The sequence below is a fragment of the Hyaena hyaena genome, unplaced genomic scaffold (genome assembly GCF_003009895.1).
Source record: "Hyaena hyaena isolate Hyena2069 unplaced genomic scaffold, ASM300989v1 scaffold_701, whole genome shotgun sequence".
Taxonomy (NCBI): domain Eukaryota; kingdom Metazoa; phylum Chordata; class Mammalia; order Carnivora; family Hyaenidae; genus Hyaena; species Hyaena hyaena.
In genome coordinates this window covers 642868-661653 of record NW_024081333.1, presented here as the reverse complement: position 1 = coordinate 661653, position 18786 = coordinate 642868, and the positions used below count along the sequence as shown (strand labels likewise).

The 18786-nt window shown below is 40.0% G+C and overlaps 1 long non-coding RNA gene across 1 annotated transcript in view; it reads right to left on the bottom strand.

Moving 5' to 3' along the window:
- Positions 1–18786, bottom strand: part of LOC120220507 — a 327176-nt gene that overhangs the window by 188282 nt on the left and 120108 nt on the right. The window contains exon 2 of the long non-coding RNA XR_005525595.1: positions 18265–18363. This is a non-coding gene — a long non-coding RNA (uncharacterized LOC120220507). The remainder of the gene's footprint in view (positions 1–18264; positions 18364–18786) is intronic.

Sequence of the window (18786 nt, the reverse complement as noted above, 5' to 3'; positions counted from 1 at the left end):
CTTCTGGAGGTTCCAGGAGTTGAAAATCCATGAATCACATCTGCACATCTCTTACTCTGATTCTAATCTACTCTCACTCTGCTCCATTCACCCTCTTATCTTTATTGTTTGTTTTCTACGTATTCTTGAAATGTATTTGTAGGGTTTTTTTTTTTTAATAAATTCTTGATGTTTTGCAAGATACACGCGGCGATTATTTTTACCCCAGTCTTTGACTTGACACTTCAAAGTCTTAATGATGCCTTTCATTAACATGCATTTGACATTAGGTCCAGCCCATCATCTGTTACTCTTTTATGATTATTGCTTTCTACATTCTAAGAAATATTTTCTTGTCCAAAGTTGCAAAGATATCCCTCCTAAAGTTTTGTTCTAGAATCTTTATAATGTAATTCTCATCTTTATTACATTTGTAATTCATTTCAAGTTAATGTTTGTGCACGATGTGATCTAGGATATTTTTTTCTTTATCAATATCTAGTTGTGCCAGCAGCTATTCCTTAAAAATAGTTCTTTCTCTCCACTGAACTGCACTGGTGCCATCGTCAAAAAATATCTATATTGAGTAGACATGTAAAGTCCTATTCACGGACTCTTTGTTTTACCAATCCATCTGTCCTTTAGGTCAATACATACCTACTACCACTTCTACCAGTACCGCCACCACCACGGTCACCCCTGCTTCTATTTTAACCACTATAGATTTTTAGTAAGTCTTGAAATTAGTATAAATCCTCCAAACTTCTAATTTTCCAGGACTGTTTTATCCTGGATTTTCCATATTCACCCATATACAGCATTACAATCTTGACCATTTCTACTAAGGTAAGCTTCGGAGTTTGGATCATAATTGCAAGTAATGTATTGCTCACTTTCAGATTGACAAGCTAAAAGTAATTAGTCTCTAATGCATGAACACAATATATGGATTTATGTACATTTTCATTTATTTTTAATGTTTGGTAGTATGGGGGTAGAGGCCCTACACATTCTTTTTCAGTCAGATTAATTGCCAAGAATTTTGGTTTTTGAAGATGTTATACATGCTAGTATAAATAGTATTTAAGGTATCATTTTCCATTGTGAATTATGAGTGTACAGAACATATTTTATAGGTTGACCTTGTCTGCTAAAATCCTGCATAATTCCAAGTGTTAGATCTAATCCTTTGACTTTTCAATATCCAAAATCATACTGTCTGAATAGAGGTTTACTTTCTCTTACCCAATAGTTCTGCCTTTCTAATACCTCCAATATAAAGTTGAACAGAGGGGCGCCTGGGTGGCTCAGTTGGTTGGGAGTCTGACTCCAGCTCAGGTCATGATCTCACGGTTCGTGGGTTCAAGCCCCGCGTCGGGCTCTGTGCTGACTGCCAGCTCAGAGCCTGGAGCCTGTTTCAGAGTCTGTATCTCCCTCTCTCTCTGACCCTCCCCTGCTCACGCTGTCTCTCTCTATCCTAGAAATAAATAAAAATATGTAAAAAAACAAAAAAAACACAAAATGAATAAATGTTTAAAAAAAATTTTTTTTTTAAGAAAAGGAAGAGTTCCATTATATTCCTGGATTAAAAGACTCAACTTTATAAAAATGATCTCCTAAGTGATCTAAAGATTTAATACAATCCCTATTAAGACTGCAACAGATTTTACTGTTTGCAACTTGAAAAATCTAATTCTAAGTGCTTAAGGAAATGCAAAGGGTCTAAGTAAAGCACTACATCTCAAGAAACTCATGTACAGGATACACTAGAATATATTACCATTACAGAACATTGTATCAGCCCCAATTTGGAAACAACCCAAATAATTATCATATGGATAAATGAACTGATGTATTTGCATTTAATTATAATATTACATATATATATATATAAAACTGAGTGAACTACAGTGGCATTACCATGTTTTAGTCCCAAAAAAAAAAAAAAAAAAAAAAAACACTGCATAAGAGACTTACTTAAGATTATGATTTCATTTATATAAAAGTCAAACCAGCCAAAACTAAATTTTATTTTAGAGATGCATGAAAGAACAGTTACAAGTGTCAAGATACAGAAGAGAAAATATTATCACAAAAGTCAGGAGGACAGTTGTTTCTAGGGCTGAGGGTTATGACCAGGGAGGAAAACGCGCAGTGCTCTAATACACTAGTATAGCGTTCTCTTTTCTTGACCCGAGTGGGGGTTACAGAGATTTCCACCTTATAATTGAGTATGAACTTAGGCATATATTTTCTGCACATGGGCATATGCAGATTCTATTTAAAGTGAATGCAAGTTGTTTTAACAGAAAATAACTACATGATAAGGTATGTAATCTTATAAAAGGACAGAGAGCATGATAATCATAAAAATATCTATTCTCCCTAAATGAGTCAATACATTCAGTGCAATTCCAATTAACGTTCCAAAAGCTAATTTCTGGTACTGCAAACTCATTCCCAAAGTTCATATGGAAGAAAAATGTTCGAGGAATAGCTGGGGCAAGTGTAAAAAGAACCAACTGGAGGGACTATTCCTCTCAGGTGTGGAGCAGTAGAACACACATCATATAATTATAATTATCCAGACACAACAGTACTGGCACCTAGAAAAAGGAAAAGACCAATAGAAATGGAAAAGACAATCTAGGAATACACCTAACGGTCTATGGGATCTCGATAGAAGAGTATGTAGTTCTACAAAAGTACACTGTGATGAAACTGATGTTCCTTAAGACTTTTCTCCAGTTTACGGAGATAGAACATAAACATGGTCATGAGAATAACACTGCAGCATTTTTTTACATTAGCCAAGATATGAAAACAACCTAAGTGTCCACTGATGAATGACTGGATAAAGAAGATATGGTATATTATATATACATATGATTATTACTCATTCCTAAAAATGAGATCTTGCCATTTGTGACTACATATATAAACCTAGAGTGTATTATGCTCAGTGAAATAAGTCAAAGACAAATACCATGTGAATTCACTTATGTTTGGAATATAAAAAGCAAAACAAAACAACAAAAGAGAAACAGAATAATGTATACAGAGAACAAACCAAAGGTTGCCAGAGGGGAGGGGGGCGGAGGAAGGATTAAGAGATGCAAACTTATAGTAATAAAATAAATAAGACACAGAAATATAACACATAGCATAAGGGATATAGTAAATCATCCTGTAAAAACTTGGTATAGCAACGGATGGTAAACAGACTTACGGTGATCATTTCCTTATGTGTATAAATAGCAAATCACTATGTGATACACCTGAAATTAATAATATATTAACTTTACTCCAATAAAAAGTGGTAACAATTGGATACCCATATACTACGGAATGAAACTGAATTTGTATATTCTACCACTTACAAAAATTAACTCCAAATGAATTAAGGACTTAACTGAAAGACCTGAAACCGTAAAACTCCTAGAAAAATACAGAGAAAAAGTGCCTGGACACTGGTCTTGGTGACGACTTTTTAGACAGGATACCACAAGTACAAGCAACAAAAGCAAAAATATACAAGTGAGGCTACATCAAATTAAAAAGTTCCACACAGCAAAGGAAACAATAAAATGAAAAGGAAACCAAGAGAATGGGAGATGTTTGCCAAGTATACATCTGATAAGGGGTTAATATCCAAAACATACAAAGAACTCTTACAACTCAACACCCCCCCCAAAACCCAAATAATCTGATTTAAAAACAGGCAGAGGACCTGAATAGACATTTCTTAAAGACATCCACATGGCCAACAGACACATGAAAAGATGCTCAACATCACTCATCATCAGGGAAGTACAAATCAAAACCACACTGAGATACCACCTCCCACCTGTCAGAATGGCTAATATCAACAACACAAGAAACAGCAGGTATTGGTGAGAATGCAGAGAAAAGGGAACCCTCTTAAATTGTCGGTGGGAATGCAAACTGGTGCAGCCACTGTGGAAAACAGTATGGAGGCTCCACAAAAAGTTAAAAATAGAATTACACTAGTGCTCCTGGGTGGCTCAGTCGGTTAAGCGTCCGACTTTGGCTCAGGTCATGATCTCACAGTCTGTGGGTTTGAGCCCCACGTCGGGCTCTGTGCTGACAGCTAGCTCAGAGCCTGGAGCCTGTTTCAGATTCTATGTCTCCCTCTCTCTCTGACCCTCCCCTGCTCATGCTGTCTCTCTCGGTCTCAAAAATAAATAAACTATAAAATAAAATAGAACTACCCTACAATCCAGCAATTGCACTACTATGTATTTACCTAAGGAATACAAAAATACTAATTCAAAGGGGCACATGCACCCCAATGTTTATAGCAGCATTACTACAACAGCCAAATTAAGGAGACAATCCAAGTGTCCATTGAATGATGAATGGATAAAGACAGGGTGGTGTATGTGTATACATGTACACACACAGACACACACACACACAGGAATATTACTCATAAAAAATAAAATGTTGCCATTTGCAACATGGATGGGGCTAGAGAGTGTTATGCCAAGCAAAATAAGAGAAAGACAAATACCATATGATTTCATTCATATGCAGAATTTAAGAAACAAAGCAAATGAGCAATGGAAAAGAGACAAACCAAGAAACAGACTTAACTGTAGAGAACAAACTGACAGTGACCAGAGAGGAGGCGGCGGGGGCTGGGGGAAATAGGTGACGGGCATTAAGGAGCACACTTGCTGTGAGTACACTTGCACTGGGTGTTGTATGGAAGTGCTGGGTCACTAATATTACACGCCTGAAACTAATATTATACTGTATGCTAAGTGGAATTAAAACTTTTAAAAGATAAAAGTGGTACTACTGCATTTCACACACACACACACAAACACACACACACACACACGTTCTTAAGATGGTATGGAAAAACTCCTTTGTTTTCAATCTTAGCTCTGCCTTTTACAAACTGTCATTTTCTGCCACTTGGTTTATCTTAGTTTACATAACTACCTAAGGGACGTAATGGGAATGTGTATCTCATGGATTATTGCTAATACACATATCAAACATTTAAAACCATGCCTGGTGCATATTAAGGGCCTAGTTATTGATATCTTCTATATTATGCTGTAGCACCTTTTCCTAAATTAGATTAAAAAGGTAAACTTTTAAAAAATTTTTAAATTTCTTTTTAAATTTATTTCTGAGAGAGAGAGAGAGAGAGACAGCACGAGCAGGGGAGGGTCAGAGAGAGAGGGAGACAGAATCTGAAGCAGGGTCCAGGCTCTGAGCTAGCTGTCAGCACAGAGCCCAACGCGGGGCTCGAACCCAAGAACCGTGAGATCATGACCTGAGCTGAAGTTGGACACTTAACTGACTGAGCCACCCAGGTGCCCCAAAAAAGATAAACATTAAAAACAGAGATTTAAAACAGAGTATCAGACTTTGCGATGGTAATGGAATTCTTCAATAAAACGTAAAAACATAAAGAAAATACTGATAAAATTTAAGTCCACTAGAACCAGAGTGCTGTATGAAAATCAACAGCATAACTAAATTTAAAGGCAAACAACAGCCTTTCTGAGGACGTTCACACAAGTTAGGAAAGATAAGGAAAGGTTAGGCAATTTTTCCACAAAACCGAGAAAAAGAATCAACTCAACAGTAAATGAGTAAAGGACAGAACCATGCAATTCATACAACTCAGACATAAAAATGACAAACAACAGTAATATACTATTTTACACATACTGTTTTTTGTTTCAAATGATGGATCTTTAATAAATTGATGGTCATAAAGGCATGTTTTCACAAATGCAGGGAAGTGACAAGACCAATAAACTGCTGCTGAGTTTTATACTTTAAGAAGACCTAAAACAATATAAATGGTGCTCAGCAAGATACTGGATGAACTGTGTTATACATTTACACTTCAATATTATACAACAATTGAAATCTGTCTAGGGGCTCCTGGGTGGCTCAGTCAGTTAAGCGTCTGGCTCTTGACTCGGGCTCAGGTCACCATCTCATGGTTTGTGGGTTTAAGCCCCATGTAGGGCTCTGCACAGTGCAGAGCCTGCTTGGGATTCTCTCTCTCCCTCTCTCTCTCTCTCTCTGCCCCACCCCTTGCTCATGGTCTCTCTCTCTCTCTCTCTCTCTCTCTCAAAAGAAATAAGCTTTAAAAATAAATGTCTAATCTGTCTCTCTTTTTTGTAAAAATATGTAAATATGTCATATTTATATGTATGTGTTAATTGTTGAAATATATTTGACATAAAATTGTGCAAGTTTAAGGTGTACCACCTGCTAGTCTGATGTATTTGTATATTGTAATAATTACCATGATAGCAATAATTAGCACCTTTAACGCATCACATAATTCTTATTTCTTCCAAGTGGTTGGAATTATTAGTCTCTTAGCAAATTTGATTCTAACAGGACACTTATGTATATAAATAAAAGATACTAGAATTGTCTATAAATACATAACACAATAAAAGCATGGATTACATAGACACAGTATAAGAGTACGGAAATCAGAAAGGGAAGGAAAACAAGGAAATTGTTCAGGTTTACAACATCACTTTATCTCTTTAACCATTGCAAACTAGATGTTAAAACCTAAAATGTCATTTTCAGGAACAGAACCAAAGGATCACGAAGGGTTTTCTATGTTCTACGTCCAAAGACTGTTGCACTATTTGATTTACTATGTTACTTCGGTTAAATAAAAAATTTCAGACCCAAATAATAATAGGATCTAAGAAATAGGAACTTCTGGCTTGGCCCATAATGGAGTAACAGGGACCAGCTGAATGCTCACTGTAAACAACTAAAATACAAGACATAAGTGAGTATACGCTGTATGATTCAACTTGTGTATAGTTTTACAAAATACAGCAGATCGCTGATTGCCTAGAGAGAAGGATGGAGACAGGATGAACTACAGACAGACTCGAAAACCCTCGGGAAACTGAAAATCTGGGTTATATTCACTGTGGGGGTGATTTCATGGGTGTATAAGGTAGGTGAAAATTCAAAGTATATACTATAAATTATGTTAATTATGTATCAGGGAAGTTATTTAATAGGTAAGCTATTCGCTTTTACTCTTTCTATACTCCAATCCTTAATTTTTCACGGTGGGCATTATAAAAATAATACCTTTCTATACATGCAATTCTTAATTTTGCATAGTGAGGATTTTAAAAATATTAAAATATACATTATAAAAATACCATTTTGAATTCTAACTTAGTGTGTATGGAACACTTAGAAAAATATCAGATTTAGTATATACTAAATAAATTCTTGCTACTACATACTAGATATTGGTACATATGCCATTTAATCTCAAATTACCCCAGTTTCTGTAAGGGGGATACTGGAGGCTTATTTGACAGATGGCCTCACAGAAGTTCAAATCAATGAAGTGAAATACCTAGGGATACAGCTCACATCTGGCAAAACTGCAATTTGAATACAGACCTAGCTGAGCACAAACACTTGCTAGTCTCCATGGCTTTCCTATATATTTATTGATGTCCTATTGTTCAATACTGCGACTTGAGAAATTAATGTGTATCATTTCTCTATCACACAGGCACAGTCATCCTGTGCAGGACGCTCTTTATGGTCAATATTCCCAAGCCCGGCATTTCCACACATGTCAGGTACGGACAGGCCTCGGTCATCAACACATAGGACCAATTTTCTTGCCTCCAAACCCTGGGAAAGGCCAGACACTGCAGTGACGACAATTAGAAGTACTTCCCGTTATCGCTGTGGAAGCCTGTACCTAGTGTTTTAAGAGCTGAAAAGTCCATTTGGTTTGATTTTCTAAAATCGTGTCATAGATCCCAACAATCCTCATTACTGAATGCCTCCTCGCTGGCTAAGTTCAGTTGTACAGACACTTCGTTTATATCAACAATACTCATTCTGTGCAAAGCCATAGATCTTAGGATGTAACATTTGTATTTCAAAAATCAACTTTAATTCCATGTTGTTTTCATTGTTACTATGCAGTAACTTAACACTCATTCATTAGTCACTTAAATACCGGAGCGCCTACTCTGAATTTACAATGTTGAATACGATATATTCCCTGATCTCATGAAGCTTACAGTCTAGGGCAGCATATATGAATTAAGGACTGCTAGCATCATAGTTACTGCAGTGCTCATTAAAATATAGGATTTTAAACCTCGCCCAGACCCAAGCTATCAAAATCTCTAGCGATAGGTCTCAAGAATCTACCTATCTACAATCTGATAAGAGCACTCAAGTGATTTTCATGAAGGCCAAAGACTATGGGTTAATGTCAAATTCATAAAACAGCACAGCACTGGATCAAGTATTAGCACTTATAGCTGAAAGGTAATTTGGTAATCTTCTGGGATCTCAGAAACTTCATTTTACCCAGGAGGATCCTGAAATCCAAAAAAGTGGCTTGTCCAAAGTCACCTGTCCCCTGGACACATGCACAATTGGCAAGTCAGTCTCCTCACCATCCTAGGTTGACTACACATTTTACTGTCCAAACTGATAAGATGTTGAATGGAGAAGGTGAACTATTAGTAATTACCCCAGGACAACAGATATAAACTGGAACTTTCCTGGGCAAACCAAGACCCAGCACCACATTACCTACTCCCCAAAGTTTCATAGTTCTATCTTCACATACACATTAACCTACCCTCAAATGTTTTCCTTCTCTTAGGATCAGTTTTGTATTCTCACGTAGAGCCATTTACGTTCCCCTCTTGGCACCTCCCGTACTTTTCAACTTAATGGAAATGTGTTTCTCCTCTTCTACCTAAGAGGAGATGTGACATTAACCTTCCCATGTCACCTTAGGGCTTCGTGGTAGAATATAGGCTTTAAGAGTTCAGGCTATGGAATCTGACAGACCTGAGTTTGGTCAAGATGTGGGACCGTGAGAAACCTACTTCATCTTTCTGTGATTCTGTTTCCCCACTGAAAAATGAATTATTGAGAGCATTAAATACGTTAATGCAACTGAAGTGATCAGACGAGGGGTGCCTGGCAGGTTCAGTTGCTAGAGCATGTGACTCCCGATCTCGGGGTGGTGAGTTCTATCCCAACGTTAGGAAGAGTTACTTTAACGAAAATGAAGATGTGATCAGGAGTATATGGCACACAGTAAGAACTCAGATATTCATTGTTATTGGTAAAATGTGCCACGTTGCTATTTTAAGACCGTTTTTAAAAGGAGAGAGAGATGTGGGAAGACTAATCACAACATCAGATACTTTAGAACAGAGGTAGTTATTTGTATTCTCTCAGTGGCTTCAAATCAGGCCACTCTAAGTCCAAATACTGACTTACCCATTACCTGTATGTACCTAGGCAAGTTACCTTGCGACCCTAGAACCTCACTGTCATCAACTATAAAACAGTGACAATTCTACCAATGGTCTTACAGTCACATTGCCATGTTTAAAAATCATCAACACAAGCGATTCCCACTGCACCATGGACAGGATGCTCCCAATAAATATCAGATCCCATTACTGTCAGGATGCTTATTAAAGATCATCAATACTTATTTGGTTTTAAAAGCACAGAGAATTATCAAGGACACAGCTTAGAATGTTTCATAAAGATCCTCATTCAAAACCTAACAGACTGGTGGCTTTTGCACACATATCTACGCTGCTGCATTCTCATAAATGCAACTCCTGGCTTGCCCATTCCAAAATATTTTTAAACCAGTGAAACTGGACAAAAACACAGTATTCAGAATATATTACTCAAACTAAAATAGCTAAATGTTCACTCTCATATGTGCAAGGACCTCTTCTCTTTTTGTACACTTGATATATAACGTAAGAGTAATTTTACAAGTATGAACCAAAAAATGTGTTCTTCTGAAAACGACTAATCCTTTGGGAACCCCAGATATCAGAATAATCTACTTGCAACCAACTTTCTATCCTCTAAATATTTTAGCAACACCAGTGCAATAATGAGAACTTAACTAGAAATTATAAATTTTTGAAATGTGCATTTTTTTAAATTTGACTACAACCCAAGGTCAATGAATGAGATCATTAACAAGCCCTCATTACTTAGCAGTGACCTCTAATGATATTCATTCTAAATTTGCCTTTGGGGATTTTAATTGTTCGTACGCAGCTGTGGTCCCTCATTATTTGAATATCATACATGTCATTGTAAACATTAAAAATCTTATTCAGAGGAATATTTCAAGAGTGACATTAGGAAGAGACCATGTATTTGAGGGCATTGGAATGGTACACTGCTCCCAAGAGTGTGCCTATGCGGGGTCATATATGAATGTATGTATGGCTCCAATCCCATATAGTATGAAAAAGACCATTTAACCTTGAACATTGAGAAAGAAAAAGTACATTTTTATAACTGTATTGGTTATTATCAGCTTGGCATATGAAACTCTCACTGATTATCCATTCTCTGTAATAGATGAGCTCAGAGTTTGTTTTTGTTTTGTTTTGTTCACTCTAAGGTTGGGGATGAGTTTATACAAACAAATTGAAGGGTTATGGCATAAAGCCTTTTATAAAAAATATTTTTGCAAAAACACATGGCTCAGAGATGTTCTATCCCTGACTCCACACTGAAGTTTCGCTCAGTGCAAGGTTAAGTGCCCCATACGAAAATTTAACTAACCGACATAGTTAAACCCAAGATTTGGTCTTCACTAGCTCTAATTCTTACATACACGAGCATTCAGAAAAGTCATTAGATGTTTTAGGATTCACAGAGTATTTCTTTCCTAAACTTGTACTCCCAGGTTTAAGTATTGTTATAATCTTGAATGATCAGGTCCCTCAAACTGACATTACCTCAATGATTACATACATGTTTTAAGGAAGGCTCATAACACTAAATTTAGATTTTGGATAAAAATGCTTATTTCACAAGGACCAATATTCTAGTGCCATTCTACCCAATCCTATATATGCATTAGCAAGTACAGGCAGAGTTGAAAGTCCTTGCCATGAGTGTTCTGCTTAAGTTACTGAAGACATTCATGAATATTTCATAGGAGCACATAGTCTTAGGAATTTCTAATTGCCAACATAATTTCTTGCAAGGTAGAATACAGAAATGATATGTCAGAAATAGAGGGCGTTTTTAGAGGCTGCTATAGCATATATCTGCCATTTCCATTCTATAACCTTGAGCTATTAATTGGGATAAACAGGGGTGTCCTTCATCCAAAGAACTCCTAAAGTCTCAGGTACTTTTCTAAGTGCTGAGGACAGAAAGAAATGGATATAGTCAAAACCTTTGAGGTTGTATTGTCAGGGTTTGATTTCGTTCAAGTATCTGCCACCTCTTGTTATAAACCAACATTCCCAAGTCCTGTGACGATCCATCGAGCATACTTCCTCTCCACTGGGGGGTGGAACTGCTCTGTCAATAATTTTTTAAAATATTTTTAATAGTTTATTTATTTTTGAGACAGAGAGACACAGACCATGAGCAAGGGAGGGGCAGAGAGAGAGGGAGACACAGAATCTGAAGCAGGCTCCAGGCTCTGAGCTGTCAGCACAGGGCCTGATGCGGGGCTCAAACCCACGAATCGCAAGATCATAACCTGAGCCGAAGCTGGACGCTCAACCGACTGAGCCACCCAGGCACCCCATTCCCTATCATTAATTACTTAAAGATATCTAAAGGAAATATATAGACATCTAAAGGAAAAGACAGATATATATACACATCTAAAGGAAAAGAGATCATGATCTACTGAAAGAGATCTGTACCCACATGTTCGCTGCAGCATTATTTACAATAACCAAGACATGAAAACCACCTAAGAGTCAGTTCATTGATAAATAGGTGAAGAAATTGTGGTATAGAGAAAATGTGAAATTATTCAGCTATGTTTAAAAAAAAAAAAAAAAACGAAGACCTTCCATTTGTGACAACATGGAGGAAACTTGAGGGCATTATGCTAAGTGAAATAAGTTCAACACTGAAAGACAAATATTGTATTATCTCACTTTTATGTGGGAGCTAGTAAAAGGTGAGCTCGTAGAAACAATACGTTAATGGTTCCCAGCTGTGGGAGCGCAGGGGGTGGGGGGGATTGGGTAAAGGTGGTCACATGGTACAAACTTCCAGTTAGAAGATGAGGGAGTTTTGAGAATATAACATACGGCACAGGTGACTATAGTTTAGAATATGATACTGCATACTCGAAAGTTCCTAAGAGATATTAAAAGCTCCCACCCCCAACAACAAAGACCTGTGAGGTGATGAATGTGGTAATCAGTTCACAATATGGATCTATATCAAATCATCACACTGTTCACCTTGAACTTACATAATGCTTCACGTCCATTACATCTCCATAAAACTGGGAAAATAATCTTTATTTCAAAGCAGGCTTTTATTTCCCCACTGAGGGAATTAATCCTAAAACTTCTTTAGTGATTAGTTCCCTTTCATTGCATTCTAGGAAAAAAAAGTAGGACTTACTGGAGAAGAGACAAAGTATACATGCATTACAAGCCACTGCTTGGTTCTAGGCTCTATAGAAGTCCTTGCCCTAGACAAAGGATTTGTTATTTTGCTGCCAGTGTTGTAAGTGGAACTTTATGTACAATGAAATTAGCTAATCCTAGCCCATTTGCTTCTTGCTCTAAAATCAATGGTGAGCTTGTTAACAGCCAGAGTCTGAAAAACAGTCATATCATTCCCATCCAACCCACTCACTTAATAGTGAAAAACCCAGCCCAGAGAAGTTTCTTCTGCAAGAAGACACAGTAAATTAGTAAATGACCTGGGAATGGAATGTGTTCAAAAATTTTTTTTCGAGCTTAATTTGAGAGAGTGAGGGAGAGCACACGGGAGGGGCAGAGAGCGAGGATCCCAAGCAGGCTGTACACTGTCGCACAGAGCCCGACATGGGGCTCAAACCCACAAACCACGAGATGGTGACCAGAGCCGAAATCAAGAGTCAGGTGCTTAACCGACTGAGCCACCCAGGTGCCCTGCCCCCACCCCCACTCCCGGCATTCACATTCTAATCAAATACATTTCTTCCCCACCAGGCCATATTACTTGTATTGCTCACTAATTTTAATCATGCACCAACATGTACACAAGGGCAGATGCCAGATTTTAACAGCTTTTATGTATTATTATAGCGCAGTGGGGGCCACAAAGCTGGTGTTTGCCAAAATGTTATCTAAATAAAGACATTACCACCACCAGAGTGGCAGTAACTAAGAGGGGACAGAAAATCTGAGACAGAACACCTGAGGTTGAGGCTTAACTATGTCACCAGTTGAAGACACCCAAATCGAAGAGCTGGTGGACATGGTGGCCAAAGAAGTAGAACACGGGTCCTCAAGCAGTAGAAGTCCAGGTTTACAGAGCCCTGGACAGTAAGGACCCGGTCGCTTTTTGCAACATGCTCAGGTTTGAATCCTAGAGTCCTAAGCCTCCCAGACTGAAATCACAGCCAACTTAGGGTATGAAGGGAGGTTTTTTTTCCACTGGCAAATATTTAACCCATTTAAGGAGTATCCTCACAAAATTATAAGTTGCAAAGATTTCCCCCCCACAATGTAACCAACTCAGGAACTTTCCACCATGATGCCAATGCCATATGTTGGCACAATAAGAAAAAGGACACTGGTAAGAAAAGCGGACTTGGAATTTGGGTGCTCGAGCAGATATTACATGGACGAGCCTTAGGCACAGAATGATCAAGTTACCTGTAGCCAGAAAAATAACCGAGGTAGCAGAATCTCCACTAAAGCTCTGTAGAGTCACACAGACTCCTTTCAGGAGGAATTTGGCCTTGGCCTTGATTGCTTTATAGAGCTTGCTATGGATTAAGTAGTGATATGGATATTGCTGCTGATAAGATGTTCACATAAGAGGCCTCGTTGGTTTATTACTTCAAGGCTCGGTAATTAAGCTCTAATAGAGCATTTAAGGTCATTATACTCTAGGTTCTGGGCATCTCCCTCTATGTAGAAAATAGATGATTTCCAAAATAGCCTGAGTTGAGAAGAATACATTGATCTTCCTCAAAATTACACAAAGGAACATATAATACCCTCATCTCTTCTACCCTTATCACAAGTTTTAATACTATGCCAGGCTCCTCCTAAGAAACTGAACTCGGTGGCAAAGCCTATAAACTATGTTCGCATGAAATTCAAGAATACCGACTTCAATAAGCTATGAACAGAAGGAATATGCACCTTTTCCACCCAGTATTTTCATTTATTCTCCTTTGAAGTAAACCATTTCATTAATACAAAAAATAGACCAACATAACAGACATGGTATAAATTATTTGGATAGAGATGTCTATCGTTATATAAACTAATTAAATTTCCAGTGACATGTAATCAGAGAATGGTGAAATAGTGCTTTCAGCAAACATTCCACAAGCATTGGGCTCAATTGTATATCATCTGACACTTTGGAAATAAATTTCTTTATTAAGTTGAAAGTGATAAATTTGGTTTATAGTAATTATACACAGACCATATAATTAAAATGTAATAACATTTCAACTCTTCAAAATGGGTTCTCTTTGGGATTTAACATGGTAGCAACTTGAAAATAGCATAAAGGGAGTCCGGATGGTTCAGTGGGTTAAGTGACCAACTTCGGCTCAGGTCATGATCTCACAGTTCATGGGTTCAAGCCCCGCACCAGACAGCTCAGAGCCTGGCAGCTGCTTCAGCTTCTGTGTCTGTCTCTCTGCCCTTCCCCTGTTCATTCGTTTTCTCTCTCTCTCTCTCTCTCTCTCTCTCCATCTCCCTCCCTCCCTCCCCTCCTTCCCTCTCAGAAATAAACATTAAAAAAATTTTTAAATAGGATAAAATATAAACTTATCTTTAATCATTTTCTAAAAATTTAATTAAGGGGAAAACATGGTTCTGAAGTTAAACTAGATCAACAAGGCAATGCAATCTCTGGTGACTGAATAAGTTATACAAAACAGAGATAAACTTTTTAATACTATTAAAGTACCTCCTTCTTGCCTCAATCACCTGTATATTACAGAGAGGGGAAGAACTACATAAATAGCAGCTAATCCAAAAATAATTCACACTTGTATTTTGGGAATTCACAACTTTTCAAGTAACACAGTGAGCCACGATTTAAAGAAAAAACCCTTAGGAATAATGTCAATTTAATTCAACTTGAGGAACATTTATTGAATGAATGCCTACCAGGAGCTAAGGCAGCTCCGGTGGTATAAAAAAAAACCAAGATCAAGGTTTCTGCCTGTGAGAACAGCAGTAATGAAAGGAACTCAAACTCAAACCTGTAAACAAGTTTTAAAAATGTGACAAGCGCTATAACCTCTTGTGCACATAGACCCATGAGGGCACAGAAGAGTTAATTCAGTATAGTTTCAGGGCGTCAAGGGAAGGTACAGAGGAAAACACCAGAGATCGGACTTCAGAGAGGAATTCACCAGGTAGGGAGGCACGGAGGGACCATTTCTTTTTTTTTTTTTTTTTTTTTTTAGGGGTTAAGATGTCATTATATATTTTTTTTTTTTTACAAATAGTTTATTGTCAAATTAGTTTCCACATAACACTCAGTGCTCATCCCCATAAGTGTCCTCCTCTATGCCCATCCCCCCTCCCCCCCAAATCCATCAGTCCTCAGTTTTTGTCAGCATTCAAGAGTCTCTCATGGTTTGCCTCTCTCCCTTTCCCCCACCATTTCCCCCCTTCTTCTCCCCCTTGTTCCTCCGTCAAGTTCCTCCTAATCCTCCTATACGTGCACGGAGGGACCATTTCAAGAGTGTGACATCACGATCAAAGACCCCGGAGAACTCCGCGTGTTTGGCGAAGAGCAGGACAGGAGATTAGGACATCGATTCTCGAACTGGAAGACCCGAATCAGCCCAGGAGAATCTCCTCTGGAGGTATATGAAACTATAGTTCTGAGGTCCCACTTCTAAAGATTCTCTGTCAAAAGGGCTAGGATACAGCCGCGAGAAACCTTAAGATCTTCTCAGCTTCATCTGTTGCCCCACCTTTGTGATTCGGGAGTTCTAGACTGGCTCCTGGGCCACACCGCAGGCATGCTGGCATAATGTGCTGGGGATGGCAGCGTAGCGGGACAGGAGTTGTGGCTGTAAACCCAGATCGCGGTACACAGCGTGCGTGTTCCTTTGGCCTCAGGATTATCTGGAACTGTGTGGGGTGTTTTTATTGATTTTATTTTATTTTTTTAAGAGACCGGGCAAGCACGAGCGGGGTAGGGACAGAGACGGTGGTAGAGCGAGGATCCCAAGCAGGCTCCACACTGGCAGCACAGAGCCCCACTTGGGGCTCAATCTTACAAATTGGGAGATCAGGCCCTGAGCTGAAATCACAAGTCCGACGCTTGACTGAACCACCCAGGCGCCCCTCGCGCTGGTTCTTTTTAAGAAACAGCTGACACAAGAAAAGTTCTGAAAGCCTAGAAGTTACTCTTACAAAGGGCAACGTCCATTTGGGAGGGTGTCTTCCCCCTCTGTACCAGGAAGAGAAGGAGGACGGATTTCTAGAAACTTATCAACAGAGAAGGCTCCGAGCTGAATCTGTGCAAGGATCTTACCCTTGTTTACCATGCTTTTCCTGATAACCTTTGCCAGGAGTGGGTAGGAAGATGGTGGCCTGGGTCATTCGGGGGGAGTCGCTCGGGTTTCCCAGGTCCTGCCTCTCCCACTGCTGCTGGAGGTCCCTCCTATCAACCTACCTCTGACTACAGGGGACTCACGCCCAGAGCCCCGAAGGAAGAGGAGTTTCTTCCCCCCGACGTGGAACTTTGAAGCGTGTTATAAGGAGGCCTGGGTAAAGGGGAGCCGCTGATGAGGGCCATCGCCGCGCACCTATTCACCGCCCAAGTGATCGCGCGTCCAGTTTCCCTTCAAGAGTAACTTAGTAGGTGGCCGCCCCTCCTCCCTCCCCCTTCCACACAGGATACGGAGGGGAGCGTGGCAGTGTTTCAGGAAGGGTCCACTGACAGTGCCATGGAAAGATGAGAAGTAGTGGGGGGCCTGGGTGGCTGCAAGGGTCGATTAAGTGTCCAACCAGGATCATAATCTCACGGTTCATGGGTTTGAGCATTGCCTCCAGCTCTGCGGGGACAGCGCGGTGCCTGCTTGGGATTCTCTCGGGCCTGCGCGCCCCCTCCTGCACCCTCTCTGACCCCCTCGCTCTCGCTCCCTCAGATAAATAAACTTAACAAAAAAGAAAAATCAGAAGGAGTGAATACCAGAGCCAGAAAAGTTACCTTCATGTTTTAGCACAGTCTACGAAAAGGAGAAGGACGCAGACAGAAGCAACGGCAACGGAAAAAGACCGGAATGGATCATTATCCTGCAGGTGTGCTCCTGGGGCCAGGAGAGCAGAGAGGCGGAGAACGGGACTCTGCACCGGGGATACGAACTCTGGATCCAGCAAGATCTAGGTTTACGGGCAAAGCCTGTCACCTGGGTCACGTCACTTGAAGTGACTGACCTTCGATTTCTTCATCTCTGAGATGGCACTCGCACCAAGAATGAGGATCGTGACGATGGGGGCTCCGGAGACCTACCAACCCATTTGACGATTCTCTGCGCATAGGGATCTGGAGCAAAGATGAACGCTGCTGTAGAGATCGCGGGCATAATCCCTGTCGAGACCGTATTAACCGCAGAAATCACCACCGGCAGGCCGACGTGGACCCAGGAGATGGGTGCCCATGCCCTGGATTGCCACCTCCCAAAGCACGCCCGGCCCAACGTAACCAATGGTCTCCCTCTGGTCCAGCGGAGGACAAAACATTAGCAGCAGCGCTGGGAGAAAGCCCCCCGCAGGGCGAGAGCAGCTACCCCAGCACACACGTCCACAAAAAGGAATCCCCCTGTCCACGATCTTCCGTCAACAACTTTTTCTACCCTGTGCCATGAACACGTCAGTGCCGACAGGAATACCTCTACCAAATCGTTTTTAACGGCTGTGTGACAACTCCACTGACTTGCACCGTTATTTAAGTAGCCCCCATGCAGGAAAAACCTTATTTGCTCCATTTTTTTCAACTACTATATCCTCTTCCAGAGAACACCGTACACACCTCATTCCCTACAACAAGTATTTAGAAGCAACGTTCCCGCGCCAGAGCGTATGGGCAATTGCAAGACTCCTGAACACATACCGCTAGTCTGTTTCAGCGTTTTTGATTCCTATCAAAGGAGTTGACCTTTCCGGAATCTTCACCATCACTAGGTGGATCAGTTATAGATTGCCACGGAATGAATTATCATGAGCATATAAAACAACACACATCTATTACCTCAGTGGGAGTCAGGTGGGAGTCTTCACGTGGAGAATCTATGTTCTCTGCTTCAGTCTTGCCAGCTACACAGACATCTCAGCTGGGCTGCACACTGATCTAGAAGGAAGCACAATGAAGAATCCATCCATAAGCATGCTCACACTGGCCGAGTTCATTTCCACATGGCTTGGGGTCCTCTCGGCTCTCAGCGCCTAAGGTCTCCCGGCAGCTCCCCGCCACACAGCCGTCTTCACAAGCCGTTCACAACATGGTGTCTTATTCGTCAAGGTCAACGGTAGTGTTTAAAATAGAGTCAGTTTACAAGAGTCTTCCGTAGCATTAAGCAATCACGGGAAAAACATCCTACCCTCCTTACCACATTCTCTTGGTCAGAACCAAGTTCGAGTCCCACTCAAACTCCAGCGAAAGGTTTTCTGCACCGGTGTGGACCCCAGGACAGGGATCACTGGAGCTCCTCTGAAAGCCCGTTTACCCCCCAGGTACCATTTGTTTGCTTTTTACCATTTTCACACAAACTAC